This window comes from Macaca thibetana, chromosome 8, assembly GCF_024542745.1.
Source record: "Macaca thibetana thibetana isolate TM-01 chromosome 8, ASM2454274v1, whole genome shotgun sequence".
Taxonomy (NCBI): Eukaryota; Metazoa; Chordata; class Mammalia; order Primates; family Cercopithecidae; genus Macaca; species Macaca thibetana.
This window is the reverse complement of record NC_065585.1, coordinates 9,058,226-9,078,258: the sequence shown is the minus strand read 5'-3', so window position 1 is coordinate 9,078,258 and position 20,033 is coordinate 9,058,226. Positions and strand designations below refer to the sequence as shown.

The 20,033-nt window shown below is 40.3% G+C and overlaps 1 long non-coding RNA gene across 1 annotated transcript in view; it reads left to right on the top strand.

The window, feature by feature from the left end:
- The first annotated feature begins 1,443 nt into the window (after window positions 1-1,443).
- The window catches only part of LOC126961340 (uncharacterized), a 51,463-nt gene continuing 32,873 nt past the window's right edge, over window positions 1,444-20,033 (top strand). The window contains exon 1 of the long non-coding RNA XR_007728271.1: window positions 1,444-1,706. This is a non-coding gene — a long non-coding RNA (uncharacterized LOC126961340). The remainder of the gene's footprint in view (window positions 1,707-20,033) is intronic.

Sequence of the window (20,033 nt, the reverse complement as noted above, 5' to 3'; positions counted from 1 at the left end):
GAGATGCTTTACTATCTCCATCTTGATCTAGCACACTTTTGGTGTCATTTCATCTCTCTCCAGTTGTACTGAATTAAGAGCAGTTACCACCTTCTACACTGCATTATTATTTGCACACCTGTTTTATGTAAGTTACAAGAGTCAGATTGGGACCTTTTCTAGTACATTCATTCATAGCGCATTCATTGATCATCTGCTCTCTAACAGGTATTGTAGATACAAAACTGGACAAACACAATCCCTGCCCTCAAGGAATCAGTTCACTCTTGTGTTCCCCACAGTGTTGCAGGTAGTAATTTGCTAATGATAGCAGCTCAGTAACTGTTTTTTAAAGCAAAAGCATTTGCAGAATGTGTCCCCCAAAGTGGCATTAAGTAAAAATCCATGATCTCCTGCATTTTGTCAAATATATTCTGATGACAATTAATAACCTCACTTTTTCCTGGGTTTTTTTGAGGCTGCCTTCACTTCCTCCATTTCGGTCATGGAAGTTCCCTCTAGTTTTCCAAACACTAAACACACACTCTAGAGACAAATTGTCAGAACTGAACTGAACATTTATATAAGAAGAAATATTGACAAAGCTCTCCTTACGATGCATTCTCAGGTTGAATTCTGAAACTGTGACATAGATACCAAGACAGTATCCATTCTTTTATTATTTATTTATTTATTTATTTATTTACTTATTATTTAAGATGAAGTCTCGCTCTGTCACCCAGGCTAGAGTGCAGTGGTACAATCTTGGCTCACTGCAACCTCCACCTCCCCGATTCAAACGATTCTCCTGCCTCAGCCTCCTGAGTATCTGGGATTACATGCACACACCACCACACCCAGCTCATTTTTATATTTTTAGTAGAGATGAGGTTTCACCATGTTGGCCAGGCTGCTCTCAAACTCCTGACCTCGTGTTCTACTCACCTTGGTCTCCCAAAGTGCTGGGATTACAGACATGAGCCACTGCACTTGGCCTTGAATTTTTGATGTTTATAAATTTATGGAATATAAGTGCAATTTTGTCACATGCATGGTGGTTAAATTAGGGTTTTTAGGGTATCCATCGCCTGAAAAATGCACATTGCACTATTAAGTAATTTTTCATCATCCACCTTCCTCACACCCTCTCACCTTTCTGACTCTCCGTTCTCCATCATGGCCCTGTATATGTCAATATGTACACCTTATGGGTGAGGGCACGTGGTGTTTGTCTTTTTTGTCTGACTTGTTTCAGACAATATCCATTTTATAAGTGAGGAAACGAAAGACAAGAGAGGTTAAAATAACCCGGCCAAGTTTACACAGTAATTGACAGGGCCAGACAGTGAACTTCTCCTTTTTTGATCCCAAAGCCTTTGCTCTTAAACTGCAGCCTGGATGTACCAGAGCTCTGTGCTTTGTGTCTCTTGTTCCTACAAAACCATTTCTTATTGTCTTGGAGATGTAAGCAAAATACCCAAAGAGACATCCTTGCAAGGGGTAGGGGATTCCCTTCTCTGGGAACCACCTAGTCTGGAGATCACAGAGGAGATGAATGCCTTGAAACCTGGAAGATCCTGAAGGCGTGCTGCTTCACATCTCTTTTTCATTCCATTGAAATTTCTGTTGCCAATGTCGTAATGAGCTGCCTTCATGGGGAGGTGAACTGCACATCCAAGAGGAAAAGGTGTCTAGGCCTTCAGATGCCTTGAGCAATACTCAAAAAGGTAAGAGAAGCAAGCATCGGGTCAATTGAGATTGCTCAGAGATCATGGATGTCAAATCTTTGTTTTTATAAAATTTCTAAACTCAGTTGTTTTTTCTCAGTTGGCAGCTGGTATTCTTTTTAAAACATTCGCACCCAGCTCTAATCACTTTAATGTATGATAAAAGGAAGAACTGATAAAAAGAAGAACAGGAGTCTCCTTTTCTGGAGGAGACACCTGACACTCCCTGTGGCTTTGGGCTGGGTAGAGAGCACCTCCCCTGGGCTCCTATGATTCCCTGATTTCCCGCACATCTCTCTCTCTCTCAGTGCATTTGCAATCGTACGTTATCATTATGCGGTTGTGATTCTCTCCCCATCTCCTCACCCTTACCCTATTGTGAGCGCATACTATTAGAGATATTTATTCAATTTACAAGCTGGTGTGTGACTTCGGAGCTGGCTTACAGTCACTGCCAAACAAATGAGTGCCGAGTGAATAGATGCACTCACGTGACACCGAGGAGAGAAGAAAGTGATGAGTAACACCCTTTAGTGTGGCAAGTGTCCAAGTGCACAGAATACAAATGTGAGAAAAATAACAAGAAAAGCATGATGAGCACTAAACTTCAAAGAATAAGTCAGAAATCATAATTTCAAAGCTGTGGGGGGTTTCCTCAATGTAGATACATATGAGAGAGAGCATGTCATGCGAAGACCTCTCTCTGATCAAAAGCAGAAGGCACGAAATTTCTTAGAGAAAAATAATCAATTGGCTTAAAAAGTCATCAGTCCTCTGTTCTGGGTTGATTAGTGACAGTGGAGCTGGTGCTGCTGGTGGCTGAGCCCAAAGTCCATTCGTTGAGCCCAGGGACCTCAGGTAACAAGTTCATCATCTGTCTGTCTACTCATTCTGTGCTGTTTTCTGAAAATCTCAGGTTCCTTCTTCCAGAGTCCTGATCACTTGTGATCTTACACCCTCCAGGTGGGGAGGTAGAGGGACAAGTCTGGATGTGTGTGCTCAAGGCTCAACAAATATTCCTTTGATCAGTTCAAAGAAGAGTGGCTGAGAGATGTGGTTGAGGCGAGGGAAGGTTGGCTGCACAGAGGAGAGGATGCCTGACAAGGGTCTCAGAACAGACACTTTATTCTTTTTTTTTTATTTAAGGGATCTACAGTCAAACAAGTAAGCCTGTGAATTTCTTTTTAGGGATAGTGAGGGTAGTAAACATTAAATGGAAGCAGCGTACAGTGTACATCTAACCTTCCAGTCTGGGCAGGAAAGAGTCTCCAGGAATGTGAAGATTGCTGTAATAGTAACTCATATTAACCAGGACAACCACAGACACCAGTTGAATTTCTGGCACCTATTGGAAAAACATGAGGGCAACAGGAAAATAAAAGTCACAAAAGTTGTGGGGACCCATAATCCCCTGTTTAGCTGGAGGTGTCGAATACAGATCCTTGTCCTCCTTGTCCTTCTCTTGCTTGTTTTTGCCGGGAGAGAGGAGTGAGATGCTTACTGAATTCTGGCCAGCTGTCTGCATGAATATTAATAGTTGTTTTATATATATATATATAGTATTTTATATATTTTATTTATTTAAATATATATATTATATATATACACACACACAAACATACATAAAATTACCATTATTATTAACAGAGGCAGTGTTGTCTATACATTAGGGAAAGGCTTTGCGTCCCAGATTCAAACATAACTTTTGTTCAAATATTTTCAGTCTTTACAGTTTAACTTGAACTTTACAGTCTTCAGTTTTCTCACTTCAAGATGAAGGATAATAATAATACCTACCCCTGAGATATTAGGAGAGATCTTTAGACAATAGATGTAAAGCGCTTAGATTTCACGTAGTATTATATTAAGAAATGCTTATTAGTATTATTAACAATAAAATTATCAGTAGCTAACATTTTGCTTGTACTATAAGTACCAGAAGGAGGGCATATTTCTAATAATCACATAGCCACAACATAAACATTTTTCAATCATTTCATGAATGGAAAAATTGAGTTGAAGGATTGGGTAATGTGATGAAGAGGAGCTAGAAGCAGTATGTCCATCTCAGCTAGAAGACAGCTGGCCACACTGTAAACATCTTCCAGGGCAGAATCCATCAGATGCCCCATGAGTGGTATGTAAAGTTACTCTCCCAGCTCCTTTCAAAATACACCTCAAAACTCTCAAAATACATGTGCCCTAGCATTATTGAAAACTCTCATTAGTTGAGTACTGTCTCATATATCAGTCCCCAAGACCAGGCTCTCTCCCTGCTCAGACATCAGAGAGCCCTCTTGTTGGTGGGCTGCCTTTCCAGGACTCCCCTTGCTTTGCCTATACCTGTGTGAGTAGTAAATATCAGAAATACTTGTGCTCACTTGAGTGTAGTATTCTGAAATAAAGGGGAGGACTGAGTCTGGCTATATCAGGTAACTTGCCAAAACAGCAACCCTACCACGTGTGCTAAGGATGGCAACCAATAACCACATCCTGCTATTACACCCTTGAGTGAGGCTGCATTTTTTTTTTTAAATTAAAGTAATGTACATCTCACATAAAATGATGCAAATAAATCTGAGTGGAATTGAGGAGGGATTCCTGAGCCATGCTAGCCCTGCACCTCCTTTTGGCTGCTGCTTGGACCCCTGAGGAACCCTGGAGGCCCATGGGCCTGGAAGCACAGTTTGGAAACCATCACACCGGCTCCTTTTCCTCTGACATTCCATGTGGCCTTGTGGATTTAACTGGAAAATGAACACCGTTCAAAATCCAAAATTTATTTAAATTCAGTTGTGCCTGGCCTGGATTATTTCCAACAAACTGCTTTTTTTCTGATAATTTTATTGTTTAGTTGATTGCATTTGAAAAAATATAAAATAGAACAAGTAAGCTACATGTTAAAAAAAACCTTGTGTACATACACCAAAAATTGGCCAGAGAAGAAACACAATGCATTAAAAATTCCTCACAATTGGAATTTGCAAATGTAACACAATCATCTAGATCTGCATGTTGAGGTATTCACTGAAGGTGCCATTGCATTCATTAATGGAGGGTTAGAAATGCAGGTGGCATCCTAGAAAGATCTCAGGCTTTAGAATAAGTTGTTAGTTTGAATCTTTGCTCTGACACCAATTAGCTATGCGATTTGCACAAGGTTACATTTGTTTGTTGTTTTACATGACCAAGGCTCAGTTTTCTCATATGCGAATTAAGAATGCAATTTAGTACAGAGTATATAATATATCCATTTAACATCCTCCCTTTTACAATCCTCTTGCCATCTCCATTTGGTCCTTATTGGTCTGTCAAACATGGCACTGTTTCCCTACCATCTTTAAACACCATCCTTCCCACTACTACAGGTTGGGCATTTTACTTCATCACCTTGATCATGAGAAAGTGTTAAGGGAAAGTCACTTGCTTTTAAGCAGGGCTAATGAGTACCCTTCCTGGGATTGTTCTGTGGTCACTGGGAAAGAGAAATGTCTTTAATTTGGATCATGAATTACAAAAATCTTGGGACTCCAGGCATGATGTTTTGTTTTCTGGAAATAGCTTGCCTAATGAAAACATCAACCCAAAAGGCTGTAGAGCAGGCAGATTGAAAGGAAAAGCAAAAGCAAAAGCTAGAGTCAAAACCTCATTTGAACTTCTGAATGCAGCCATGCCTGGTTCTGGTCCCAACTTTGAACTTCTCAGATAGGGGAACAAAACTGTCTCTTTTGTGAGTTAGAGTTGGGATTCTGTCATCTGCAGTGCCTGGAGTCTTTATAAAAACATCTGACATTCAGGGTTGTTTTAAGAATTAGAGGTATACCATAAGAACTCAAAGCAGATAGGAATCATTCAAAAAATAGTAACTCCTTTTATTATTTCTTTAAATAAATACAAAGGTACCTTGGCCAATTTACCTTAGACTACCCTTGATGTTTTTTCTTCTCTGTTTGTTAACAATATTAATTCTGATTACTCATATATTGAGATTATTTTTAATTTTTACATTTAAATAAATTTGATAGAACCTGTAAATAGTGTGCTATTCAAATTTCTACTTATATGTCATTACACTAATGAAAATCATTTTTATCGAATGAAAACAGGAAGGTTACGAAATTAGTAATAGCTTTAATTTGTAATGCTTCTATCTGTAATACTTTTAAATCTCTTGAATAAGGAAAGAAATTATATTTATTAAGTGCATGTTATGTCTCAGGAAATTTACTAAATGTTTATAAATGTTTGATTTCATTTGAATCTAATGCCCAATATCTAAAGTAGAGCTTTTCATTATTATTACACAGGTGAGGGAACTGAGGTTGAAAAATTTTAAATACTTCACCTAAGTTAACAGAAATAAAGAGAGATGGAGTTGATACTTAAAGTTAATTCCGTCTACCATCAAACCCTTTTTTCTTTCTAGTGTGCCAGACTCTTCATCTAAATAATCAAAAAGAAAACATTTACTGGGAAATTAAGAAACGATAATGTTTTGCTTCCTAAATTCAGCTTTGCTTCTTAATTTCAGTTTTTTGGAAACAGAATTTTGGAAACAAAAGCCAGCATCTATGTGAATGTCCAAGACAAATTTATTGTGGGATGCTTGCATTTAGCTGAGCTTCTTCCCTCCTTGGAGTATCTGAACCAGCTGTTTTCTCAGACTAAAATTCTTTTCCTACAGACCTTGTCAGAAAGCAGGACTGACTCCTGCTTACATTCTTAGCTCAAATGCTCCCTGCTCAGAGAGGCCTTCCCTAAGCACGTTCTTAAAATTATCCCCCATCACCCTCTGTTTCTGGTATGGTTCGGATCTGTGTCCCCACCCAAATGTCGTGGTCAGTTGTAATTCTCCATGTTGGAGGTGGAGCCTGGGGGAGGTGATTGAATCATGGGGGTGGTTTCTCATGAATGGTTTAACACCATCCCCCTTGATACTGTCACTGTGATGATGAGTGAGTTCTCATGAGATCTGGTTGCTTGAAAGTTTGTAGCACTAGCCGGGCGCGATGGCTCATGCCTGTAATCCCAGCACTTTGGGAGGCTGAGGTGGGCTGATCATGAGGTCAGGAGATCAAGACCCTCCTGGCCAAGATGGTGAAATCCCTTCTCTACTAAAAATACAAAAATTATCTAGGTGTAGTGGCACGTGCCTGTAATCCCAGCTACTCGGGAGGCTGAGGCAAGAGAATCCCTTGAACCAGGGAGTTGGAGGTTGCAGTGAGTTGAGGCCACTGCACTGCAGCCCGATAACAGAGTGAGACTCCTTCTTAAAAAAAAAAGTGTGTAGCACCTCCCTGCTCTCTCTCTTACTCCTTTTCCCACCATGTAAGGTGCCTGTTCCCCCTTCACCTTTCACCGTGATTTTAAATTCCCTGAGGCCTCCCCTTAAGCAGAAGACACTATACTTCCTCTATGGCCTGTAGAACTATGAGTCAATTAAACCTCTTTTGTTTATCAATTACCTGGTCTCAGGTATTTCTTTAGAGCAGTGTGAGAACTGACTAATAAAATCTCTTCATCATGTTTTGTTTTTCTCATATAACTTAACACTAACGAAACTTTTAAATTATTTCATATTCATCTACACTCTACTAAAATATTATCTTCATGACAAAAGAAAGTACCTTTGCTCCATTCCAAACCTCCAATTCCTTAAACAGTTTTTGGTACATAGGAGGAACAAAGTAAATATCTGTTGCATGTTGAATGAACTACATTGCACTTCAGGATTTAATGAGACAAACATCAATTCAGACATAGTTACCCCACCTTTCTGGTATCTCATCTACTAGGTACAGCTTCACATCTTGTGAACACTGGGGCCATGAACATGGCCAGTGCAGCAGTGGATTGCAGGGTATGCCAGGGGCAGCTGAGATCAGGTCCTAAAGTATTTCCTCTGATTTATGTGGCATCAAAGAGAAATGGCTACACCTTAGTGTGTAGGGATGACATGACAAACACAAGGCCATTTGGAACATTAAACCTGAGCAGAGCTCCAATCAGTCACTTAATCAAGACTTGGAAACTGGGTGGCAGGCTTGGACTAGGCACACTAGAATCTTAAGTGCCAGCCAGGCTGGGAATCTCATCTAAGGTGACTCACAGCAGGTTATCAGGGATGAGTTATTCCACTCAAGGTCATTGGGAGAGGTGGAGTCAGAAGGGAGAGAGAACAGGAACAACCAACCAGGTCCGAAAGGGCAGGATGAGATGAGAAATATGAGATGGAGTGAAGGATCAGGATGCTGCCTGGGGCCCAGAGATATGTGTGGGAAGGTTGTTAGCAAGTGCGGAGTATCCAGTGCGAAAGGCTACATTTGTGGCCTAATGTGGTCACTATGAGAACTCAACAGTGCAGGGCAGAGGTCAAAGGACCGGGACAGGTGGGTCCTGACATTTCCGTGCAACCCTCTCTGTTTTGGAGGGGAATGAGTGCTGAGCTGGGAATCAGTACACTTGGGTTCTGTCCAAGGTGAAAATCTACCACTCTGTTGCCCTGGATGCCTCTGTCTCAAAACCCTTCACCTAATATTGTAATTAGGTATCAAATTCAACCTCGAAAAATTCTATTTTTTTCCCCAAATCTTTACTTTCGCTGTCTTGGTCAGTTCTTTTCTCCTGGATTGCTTCAAAAATCTTCTAATTTCTTTGCCTTCAGTGACAGTCTCTTCCAACAAACTTTTATAATTGTCAGTGATTTTTTTTTTTTTTTGAAATTTAGACTTTATCCTTTATGTGCCTGCCTGTATAAATGCCCTCAATGGGTTGCCAGTGACCACAGGATACAAACTAAGCCTCTCACTTCTGTATAAAAGGTCCTCTGTGTTGTGGTGTCTACCTTCCATGCCCGGCTCCTCTCACTTGTGCTGCATCCCTTCCCCAATTCCGTAATAAAATGCTTGCAGTTGGGTGAACGCATTCCTTCTATCGCGATTTTCCAAGTGCTATTTCATCTGTGGGATATTCATTTTCCTCCTTGTCTATCTGGTGAATTTCAACCACTTGTTGATATCAGATGTACGGTTGCCACTTTCTCTCTGGCACCCTTCCTGAAGAGCTCCCTTAACCCACCCTGGTTTAGGGGTTCCTGCCTGGTTTTCTCAGAACCTCCTGTGCATACCTCTATCATAGTCCTTGTCACTGTCTTCCATAGATGATCTCTTCCTTGTCTGTAGACCACTCAGTCCCCTAGTCCCTAGCTGGCAAGTAGCAGGGATTCAAATAATTGTATTTGAATAATGAGTGCTTATTCCAGTTGAGAGGGTTGGGGGGATAGGGACGGCATGGGCAAGACCTGAGTGAGGAACTCCTCCCTGGTATTGAAGTTTTCCATTGGAACTCAAGTAGTTACCGTGGAGAGAAGCCACTTTGAAATCTCACACTGAGGAATTACGTTTGTTTTGTTAATTACATTTTAATTTGTTTCATTAGTTGAGAGCCATGATACAAAGTGCTTGTCCTCAAATTCCTTGTTACAGGGTTGTGATGAGAAAACATGTTTTGGCTAGTGTGTAAGGCAATGCAAAGCCTTGCTATAAAAAAACATGTCACCTGAAATGAACGGTGTGCGTTTTGACAGCTGATTGCATGGAGGCATAAGCCCCTTACCTTGCTGCAGAGAGGAAACACACAGTTTGAGAGTCCTCTGACTGAGCATAGGACAGCAGGCAGGGTCTTAGGAGGAGTCCATTTTTATCTGGAGTAACAGACTGGCACAAAACGTAAGACTATCATTTGTTCACTTCTTTCTTCCCATGGCCCAGATTAATATTATCTCCAGGCTTAAAAAAAGTAATAAGAGGGGCCATGACTAAAAAGAAAAAGAAAAACCAAAGGCCCCAGCCAGCTTTGCTCCTTCTGTCTTTGTGACCTTGTCTAAATCACGTCCTCTCCTTTGTATATTAAAAGGGGCAGATTAATCCCTGTCCTGTGTTCTTTCCTGGCATTTCTGAAGATTAAATGTGATAATGGTTGGAAAAGTGCTTCCAGAACTGTAAATTGATGTACAAATGGAAGAGATTAAGGGATTAGTTTCAATCCAGTAAAGAGTTTCTCTTATGGAACAACCCTCTAAATATCAGTCTGTGTAAGCTGCCGGCATGCACCCACGACACACACCCCAATGCATGCCTTAATGATTTTTCTTTTTTCCAAAGTGGCTGTTTCAAACTTTCCCCTACACTACCCTTTCTCAACACACCAAAACCTTTATTCAACATGACATTAAGGAAATTGTGTTATGTTAAAGGTTTCTCATGCCTAAGGACAACTTGTGTGATAAAAAGTGTGTGTGTGTGTGTCTCTGTGCATGTAGTTTTGTTTATTTATTGGTTACTTGGCTTGTTCAGTGAAGACAAAAATCCCAAAACAAAAATTCTAAGATAAACAATAAATGTCGCTGTTTTATTATTACTTGTTGAGGCTGTTATAAACAGAAGGCTGATAAAATATTGTTCCCATCCTATGCTAAGTTGTCATGTTCCTCATCTGTTTTAAGTAATTATCTGATTCTTCTTAAAATTTTATTTTAACAACTTCCCCTGAAGCATCTTGCAAATTATCTCTCTTGAAAGAGGATTGTTATTCTGACCCTTTCATTTTAGAATTGCAGAAAGTGAGATTTTCCACTGATGAGCTGTTTGAGTTCAGACTAGTCACGGAAACTGGTCTAACACAAACTGATGCTAGAAAACGGGAGACTTGGGCAAAGAAGAGGAATCTCATGCAGTGCCCAGATGTATTTTCAGGTACTCTGAAATGCCTCTTAAAACATCATTCACATTGTAATCGTTCATTTGCAGGTTTATCTCTCTTTCTATGAGTGAGTTCCTTGAGGGCAGGCACTGGCTATTCATCCCAACACTCAGCTCCTGGCTACCATATAAGAACTCTCATATTTCGAATGACTGAAAAAGATATATGTACCTGTATACATACACACATATATTTTGTCCCTTTTCTCATATTTTCAGTGCACATTTTCTTCCATATTATCCATGAAAATGCACCTCTACAATAAATAATTTGATCGATATCTTTCCATATAAACACATACTCAGTATATAATTTAGAAATTATCCTTATTTACTCATTTACATATCTTTGATTTTTTGTAAGAAAATGTGCATTAGCTGCAAAAAGAAATAAATAAAAGAAAAAACCAAGGACACGCAATTTCATTCTCATAAGTTTTCAATTTAATTCCCATGGAGTAGACATGGGCTGATTGAAAAGCAGATCCAAGAAAAAATTCAATTTGTGATTCTCTATTACTTTATATTCCATCTGCCACAGTTGGGCTGGACAAGATGGGAAGGCTGGAAGGTAGAAGATGAGGTGGGAGGAGGAAAAATATTTGAAGGCAGCAGATAGGAAATCAACAAAATGAAAAGGTGTATTAGTTATGGGCTGAGCATTCCAGGCAGTAGTCAGCCAGGAAAGTGATTTTTTCCATTGAAAACTCAGGGAGGGAAATTAAACTCCTCCCACTACAGCTACATAGCATTTCACAGAGGTCGTTGCAATGCTTTTGCATTCAAAGTGAGCCACACTTGTTGAATTTCTGTCATTTTTATAGATTTACAAAATAGCTATTAGGGACAAAATAATTAAAGACCTTGGTAGACTGTTTCTAAATTCTGGGTAGTTAAGGCACAATACCTTCATTTTTCAAAAGTTAAAGATTGGGAAAATGCATCTCAAAAACTAGCACTTTATTTAATGCTAAGTTTGACTACTGTGCAATGTAAATAAATATATTAGTATTGGAATTATACAGATTCTGCCTTCAGCACACTAAGGATACAGCCACTGTTACAGTGAGGAGAAATTGCTAAATAGTGTCAGGTCTACTTTTAGGTTATTCTTGTATATGCTTCTATGTTACGTGGAAGTTGCTTAATACACATTTGTTCGATGTATCAGTAAACCAAAAGTTTGCTGATATATGTTAAGCAGAATATAGTTCATCCTGTGGACTGGGTTCAATTTTTATTTTAAACATTTCTTTTAAATGTTTCACTTAAAAGCAACAGAATGGAAGTGAGCCAGTGCTGCTGACATTTATAATGCTGTTCTTTAGATTTTACAGAAGAGTTGAGGAAGCCATTCTCCTGGGTGTGCTGTTGGCTACTCCAGTCTGAGTATAGGGGCAATTTCTGAATGTGATTCAGAACACTAAGCCCTAGTTTTTACTCCCTTACCAATTATGCAATGTTGGCCAAGTCTCAAGATTTCTTTACTCTTCATTTTCTTATCTGTATAATTAGTACAATCATGTCCTTACAAAGTTGCTGTGAGGATTAAATTAGGAATTATTTTTGAAAGTACTTCCACTAGTTCCAGATACATGAAAGAACTTATAAATTTAAAACTTTATATAAATCTAAAATCAAAAATGTTATATACATTGGTAAGTACTTTATATAAATTATTATGTCATCTTTATAGATAGTCTGAGAGATAGGCATTCATTTTCCCATATATGTGAGGAAGCTAAAGATTTAAAAGATTAAGTAATTTATCCAAAGCTATATGGCTATTAATGAGCTTATATAAAATTTGCATTAATTTCATTTTGGACCACAGTATATTTAGCAGTGCTATGGTCTAAATGTTTGTATTTGCCTAAATTAATATATTAAAATCTTATCCCCTAAGGAGAAGCTATTAGAAGGTGGGGCATTTGGGGGTGATTAAATCATGACAGGGATCATACATGGTGTGATTGGTGCCTTAATAAAAGAGGGCTGGCCGGGCGCGGTGGCTCAAGCCTGTAATCCCAGCACTTTGGGAGGCCGAGACGGGCGGATCACGAGGTCAGGAGATCGAGACCATCCTGGCTGACACGGTGAAACCCCGTCTCTACTAAAAAATACAAAAAAACTAGCCGGGCGAGGTGGCGGGCGCCTGTAGTCCCAGCTACTCGGGAGGCTGAGGCAGGAGAATGGCGTGAACCCGGGAGGCGGAGCTTGCAGTGAGCCAAGATCACGCCACTGCACTCCAGCCTGGGCAGCAGAGCGAGACTCTGTCTCAAAAAAAAAAAAAAAAAAATAAATAAATAAATAAATAAATAAAAGAGGGCTGAGAGATCTGCCTTGCCCCCACTACCATGTGAGGACACAGATGCCCTCTGTCAACTAAAAAGCAGGTCCTCATCAGACAAAGAATCTGCCACCACCTTGATCTTGGACTTCCCAGCCCCCAGAGCTAGGAGAAATAAATCTGTTATTCCTAAGCCACCCAGTCTATGGTATTTTGTTATAGTAGCCTAACCAGACTAAGGTTAGCACTTTACTGTAAAATTTGTCCATAATATCCACCTTCTCCATCTTCCTTGGTAGTACATGTAATCATCACATTGCCTTCAGAGGTTGTCCCTAAAGGACAAATATCTGGTGTCTAAATTGCTGATAAGCAAGTTGAGAGTGGATCAGTTTTGAACAGAAGCATGTTTTCCCCACTACTCTGTATTGACTTATCAGAGAAGGCTTGACCTAGTGAGAGAAGAATGTTTGTGTTCCTTGAGGCCTCTCAGAGAATCTTCTCTTCTGCTTTCAGCAATGTCACGATCAAGGCTTTTAAAATGACATGTTTTTGTGTTTTGGGTCAGAGAAACAATAGGGAACACAAATAGAAACCCCAATACGAAAAACCATAGATTGTGTGTGGGTTTTTTTTTTGTTTGTTTTTGTTTTGTTTTGAGACAGAATCTCACTCTGTTGCTCAGGCTGGAGTGCAGTGGCATGATCTAGGCTCACTGCAAGCTCCACCTCCTGAGTTCAAGCCATTCTCCTGCCTCAGCCTCCTGAGTAACTGGGACTACAGGTGCCCGCCACCATGCCCGGCTGATTTTTTTTGTATTTTTAATAGAGACAGGGTTTCACCGTGTTAGCCAGGATGGTCTCGATCTCCTGACCTCGGGATCTGCCTCCCAAAGTCCTGGGATTACAGGCATGAGCCACCGTGCCTGGCCAGTTTCTGTGTTTTTTTTTTTTTTTTTTTTTTTTTTTTTTTTTGAGACGGAGTCTTCCTCTGTCACCCAGGCTGGAGTGCAGTGGCCGGATCTCAGCTCACTGCAAGCTCCGCCTCCCGGGTTTACGCCGTTCTCCTGCCTCAGCCTCCCGAGTAGCTGGGACTACAGGCGCCCGCCACCTCGCCCGGTTAGTTTTTTTGTATTTTTTAGTAGAGACGGGGTTTCACCGTGTTAGCCGGGATCGTCTCTCGATCTCCTGGCCTCGTGATCCGCCCGTCTCGGCCTCCCAAAGTGCTGGGATTACAGGCTTGAGCCACCGCGCCCGGCCGCAGTTTCTGTGTTTTAACAAAGTCCTGCCAGCTAGTGCTTGATAATATGCAAACTGTCATTCTGCACTTTCTCATAGTTGATCTGCTTAGTACACTGACAATCTCAATAATGTCTTATTTTAGAAATACATTGTCATTCTCCTCCTATCATAACTTGGTGATTGGCATAAGCAATTAAGCCCAATCATAATTTATTGCAAGCATAAATTAGAAACAGAATTATGTAAGTTTTATTTTATTTTTTCATGCTGTGCAGTTGCTCCTATAACCAATAATTAAGATGGGGAAATGGGCCATCAGAGATTGGTTTTAGAAAGGCCCCATCTGCTCTGGCCCATCTTACCTGGGGCTAGACTCTCTCAGGGCTAAAGAAGACAGATTCAAGAATAGCAGGTGGTATTTAAATTCATAAGTCAAGAATGTTTTGAGTAAGATTAATAAACAGATATAATGAGTTTACTCTGTCTTCAATGTATTATCCCTACATTTTTAACAATACCCTACAACTTTAATTATGGTAAAGTTTTTAGTCAATATGAGTCCTCTCCAAGTGTATCCTGAGAATCCCTGCGTGCCGCTGTCTGTAGGAGAACTTCATAACCTGCTCTACATAGAGAGGAAAAGTACAATTAAAATAAACATTGGCTGGGCGCGGTGGGTCATGCCTGTAATCCCAGCACTTTGGAGGCCGAGGCAGGCGGATTACAAGGTCAGGAGATAGAGACCATCCTGGTAACATGGTGAAACCCCATCTCTACTAAAATACAAAAAATTAGCTGGGTGTGGTGGTGCGCGCCTGTAGTCCCAGCTACTCGGGAGGCTGAGGCAGGGGAATTGCTTGAACCTGGGAGGTGGAGGTTGCAGTGAGCCGAGATCCCACCACTGCACTCCAGCCTGGTGACAGAGTGAGACTTCCTCTCAAAATAAATAAATCAATAAATAAAAATAAAAAAATAAACATCAAAATCAGATAAATATACTATGGTATTTGGATTTTAGAATTTAATATAGCTGCAAATATGATATTGTAGAATATTTAGTCATATCGATAAATGTATAACTGTATTTTGAAGTAAAAATATTATAAATCAATATTCAATCAAGTACAGATTGCATAGGTTACAGTGGAAAAATAAACACGTGTGTGTGTGTGACAAAAGGGCAGACGTTATGTTAAATGCTGGGAAGCTATTAGTGGCCGTCTCTGAGCAGCACTCCCTGCAGATGGGCAGCAGGCTCCTCTTTCGAAAGGATGAAGGCAGCACATCTCTGTATCTACCGTGGTCTATCTCTTGTCTGCTCAGATGTACTTCCACATATACATCTGGGAACCAGGGACTCTAACCCTGCAGAGGTTATAGTTGTAGGGATAGGAAGCACCAGTTTTCTCTGTGGGTTGCTGTAAGTGCTGTGTCTACCCCTAAATTACCAGGACATATATTCTTCCAATTGGCAGAACAATGCCATACAGATTGATTCAAAGCATATAGCGGGTCTTGGAGGATGGCATGCAGTGATCTCAAAGTATTGACTCTGACTTATTGTTTTCAGCTCTGCTTCACCAGGCCAGTTCAACATTCGATCAGGCTAAAAGCTTCTATGTGGTGAAGTTTGGTACAACCAGAGGATCCCATGGTCATAGACCGACTCCCTCAACTCTTTTTCTGTAAAGTGGATCCCTTGGATTTACATGGTCAAATGCTCCAAAATCCATTGAGTAATGATGCTGCCTAAGGTCCTGTGGTAGTAAAAGCAAACATGTCTATTTCTGTGACAAAAAACTACTGGCCCTTTTAGGAAACAGAGGCTCAATACAGTCTGATGATCACCAAGTAGCTTCAGGGTCCCTTACAGAAATTGTCTCCCATTGAAGCTTCGCATTTGTTTCTGTTGCTGCAAGATTTTATATCTGGTAACAGGAGTGGATCAAACCTGGTGAGTGTGTGCTATTGGGCCCATGCATAAGGTCCACCTGTGGCACTGTAGACATTTCATTCCTGAGTCAGCACTGGGCTGACCAAGGACAGAGGTCAACTAGCTGATATTAGCTGGCTTGCTGGGCCTTTTTGTTTATTTGGTTATCTAGTGTCTCTACTACGGTAAATACTCTCTAGTGAATGCTGAGAACTTTACAACTTATTACCATTTCTATATATCCATCCAAATTTCTTTGTTATTAATATTACGATCTTCTCTTGAAGCCCCTGGAAAGTTGGCCAGACTATCCACTACTGCTCATGACTCCTTATTTATTTTAATATTGGGGAACTTCTCTTTCAACACAAATTGGATGACCATGTGCACTGCCTGAAGCTCTGTTCACCGAGAGGACTTTTGTCATTATCCTTAAGACCATCTCTAAATGAGGCTGCTCTCCATTTTCACCTTGCACGTGTGCACACACATGCACACACACAACACACTGAACCAAGCCACCTGTAAGCTTAGCTTAGGCTTTTACTTCTAGGTAAGATATTTATCCAAGATCTCCCATACCTATGATCATAGAAGATATCTGACAAAACAAGAGTGTTTGTCCAATACAGGTAGGAGCCATGGACATATGAAATATCTGCTCGTGCATCTTGCTTGTGCATTCTGGTCTGGCTCAGGCTAAATTCTGTAGGTACTGCTTTGAAAGCATGATGCATTGTCACTGTGCTCTTGGCCTTATGACTTGGTGGGTCTGAAAGGAAACAGTTCATGATGCAGTTTCAGACACATGGTCACTTGTCTCATGCTTAGACATTCTGTCTCTACCATAGCCCATTAGCTCACCAGGATTTGTTTCCTAAGTCATCACATTCTTTCCCACAGTTGACTTGATCTTGTTCCCAGTTCAGGGCACTGAATTGTAGTTCTCCTTTTTGAGCAAGCCATGTGCTTCACATAGCATCTTTTCCCATCTCCAATACAAGGGTCAGCTAAATTATACAGCCTAATTGTCATTGCTGCTTACATTAATGCCTGGACATTGCTGCAAACTCTTTTCTGCTTTGGGCCCACTTAATGCTGTAAGTGTTTCACATAATTCTGCCCCACTGGGACCCTAACAGTTTAATGGATGTGGCAAACCCCTAAAACTGCCCGGGTTCATACCTCATCCTCTGGTTCACATGAGTTTCATCAAGACTGCCAGCATGTAAGCCACCTTTTGCTCACTTTGTCCAATGAGCATGATGCCTTCATATAATAGATTAAAATAATATTGTGTGCCCTACAGGTGGTCCATCTCTCTTTAAACTATTTTGTAACAGAAGACAAGATGGTGAACATAGATCTGGGGTAATATTGTTAAAGTGTATTTTTACCCATTCCGTATGTATACAAACTATGTCTTATCCTCTCTTTTGACTGAAATACAAAAGAACACATTTGCCAAAATAATGTCTCTATAGCATGTACCTGAGATTGTATTAATCTAGTCTAGCAACAACAAAAGCACATTTAGCATGCTGGTTACAACCAGGCTTGTTACTTGGTTGTTCATGCCCTCGTCTACAGACTTCATTCAGAATCCATCTGATTTCCTCAGGGACCAGACTGTTGTTAATGTGAGAACTGAAGGGGCCATGACTTCTACATTCTTTATATCCTTGAAGCTGACCCTACTCTCTGACCTTCCCGCTTCCCAGAATGCAATATTCCTTTTGGGTAATTATCTTTCAAGGTCATTGCTTCAGTTTGGCTGTTGGGTCTTGGTGTTTGTCCTCATTGTCCTCCATATTCTCTCAGAGAATGTGAGAGATTTCTTGTATGCAACCAATGGAGCCCTCTAACTTTGAATACCATGACACTTGCACTAAGCTCTTCATTATACTTTTGTAATCTCTCAGTGATGCTTAGCAATACTATTTGACAGCATTATCTTTAAAGCTACTCTTTTCTCTGTGTACTTCAAATGCTTGGTACATTTACCGCACCTTCTAATGAATTCCCTTTCAGCAGTATGCCTTATGAATGCACCACCTGTGCATGTTTTAGCAGTTGGACAGCTCCCTTGTGCCAGGGGCTTTCTGTGTTCCATGTATCACCAGCATAAGGTCCTCATTGCCATACATAGGGTGCATAATCTAACTCAGTAAGCTTCTGCTTTACTTGGTCTACTACCAATACCAGCCATTTATAATTCCCTGGAAAAGACAAAGTTTAGGGTGCAGGATGTGAATTAAGAATCAACCCCTACGACGGGAAGAAAGAGAAAGCAGAATTTAGCATTAGTAAAAATCAAATTGTACAATGCAGATCCAACAAATCTTTGGTAAACCTGGCTAAAATCTTCAAAGCAAGAATTGTCTCCAGCTGCATCCATGTCCCTACAAAGGACACAAACTCATCTTTTTTTATGGCTGCATAGTATTCCATGGTGTATATGTGCCACATTTTCTTAATCCAGTCTGTCACTGATGGACATTTGGGTTGAGCTGGAAACCATCATTCTTAGCAAACTATCACAAGAACAGAAAACCAAACACCGCATGTTCTCACTTATAGGTGGGAACTGAACAATGAGATCACTTGGACTCGGGAAGGGGAACATCACACACCGGGGCCTATCATGGGGAGGGGGGAGGGGGGAGGGATTGCATTGGGAGTTATACCTGATGTAAATGACAAGTTGATGGGTGCTGACGAGTTGATGGGTGCAGCACAGCAACATGGCACAAGTATACATATGTAACAAACCTGCACGTTATGCACATGTACCCTAGAACTTAAAGTATAATAATAATAAAAAACAAAAAAAAAATCCACCACTGAAAAAAAAAAAAAAAAAAAAAGAATTGTCCACCAGAGTAGTGTCTTACATTGTAAACTTCCTTCATTCTCCTTCATGGTCCCTTCCTTCCTTTCACCTTAGGCACTGTTTTCTTACTTGTCACCCCGTTGTGTGTTTTCCTTCTCTCTAGTATGTTCTAAGTCTCCTCTGCTGCCCTTCAGGGCTGTCTTTGACTACCATTTCTTTCTCTCTGTTTCTTGATCTCTCTCTTTTCCTTTCCTTTCCTTTCCCTTCCCTCCCTCCCTCCCTCTTTTGTCTCGCTCTGTCTTCCAGGCTAGAGTTCGGTGGCACAATCTCGGCTCCCTGCAACCTCCGCCTCCTGGGTTCAAGCGAGTCTTTTGTCTCAGCCTCCTGAGAAGCTGGGATTACAGGCGTGTGCTGCCACGCCCAGCTAATAAGGAACTAAAACAGAGAAAGAGAGAATATTGTAGAGACTGTATGTGGCCTATAAATCTTAAAATTTTTACTTTTTGGTCTTTTACAAGAAACATTTGTCAATCTTTGTTCTATACCTTTAGTATATTTTTGTGATTGATTTATAATTTTCTTACAGTGATGTATTAAAACCTTTCATTGAGTAGTCTTTACTTAATCAGTTCTCTGCCATTTTTGCTTTTACTTTTAAAGTCTGTATTTTTAAATATGTATAGGTCCAGGATTATTGTATCTTTCTGGTGAATTATTCATTTTATAATTTATAAAGGTCATCTTTCACCATATTAATGCTTTCCGAATTCATTTAATTAGTATTTGTACTTCCTATATTAAAATAAAGCTGGTGTCCAAATATTAATATCAGAGTAAATGTTCTCATAGGGGATATTTTTATTGTGGGTGCTGAAGAGATAAGTTTGGATCTCGAAAATGTTGCCTCAGAAAAATTTGGAGTTTCCTTTACCTGGGTGTTCTAGGGGCATTCCAAATCTGAGGGAAGTTAATTTGTTAATATATGTGTTTAGAGAATACAGAGCAATTCAGATCAACTAATTTGAATTCTATACCAGCGCTTCGTGCAGGTTTGGGTTTTTAATAACTTCTGATGAATGAACTTATATTTCTCCCCACCTAGAGGCCTGGCTAGAGAGATACTTCGCTCCCTCTTTCCTTGGCCGTCACTTGCTCTGTTCCGTCCTTCAGTTAGGCATCTGTTTTCTTAGGCCTTACCTTTATGGAGGGAACTCATTTAAAAGTCTCCCAATACCATAGTCAAATAGCAAGTCCTCCGTTCTTCTTTGGAG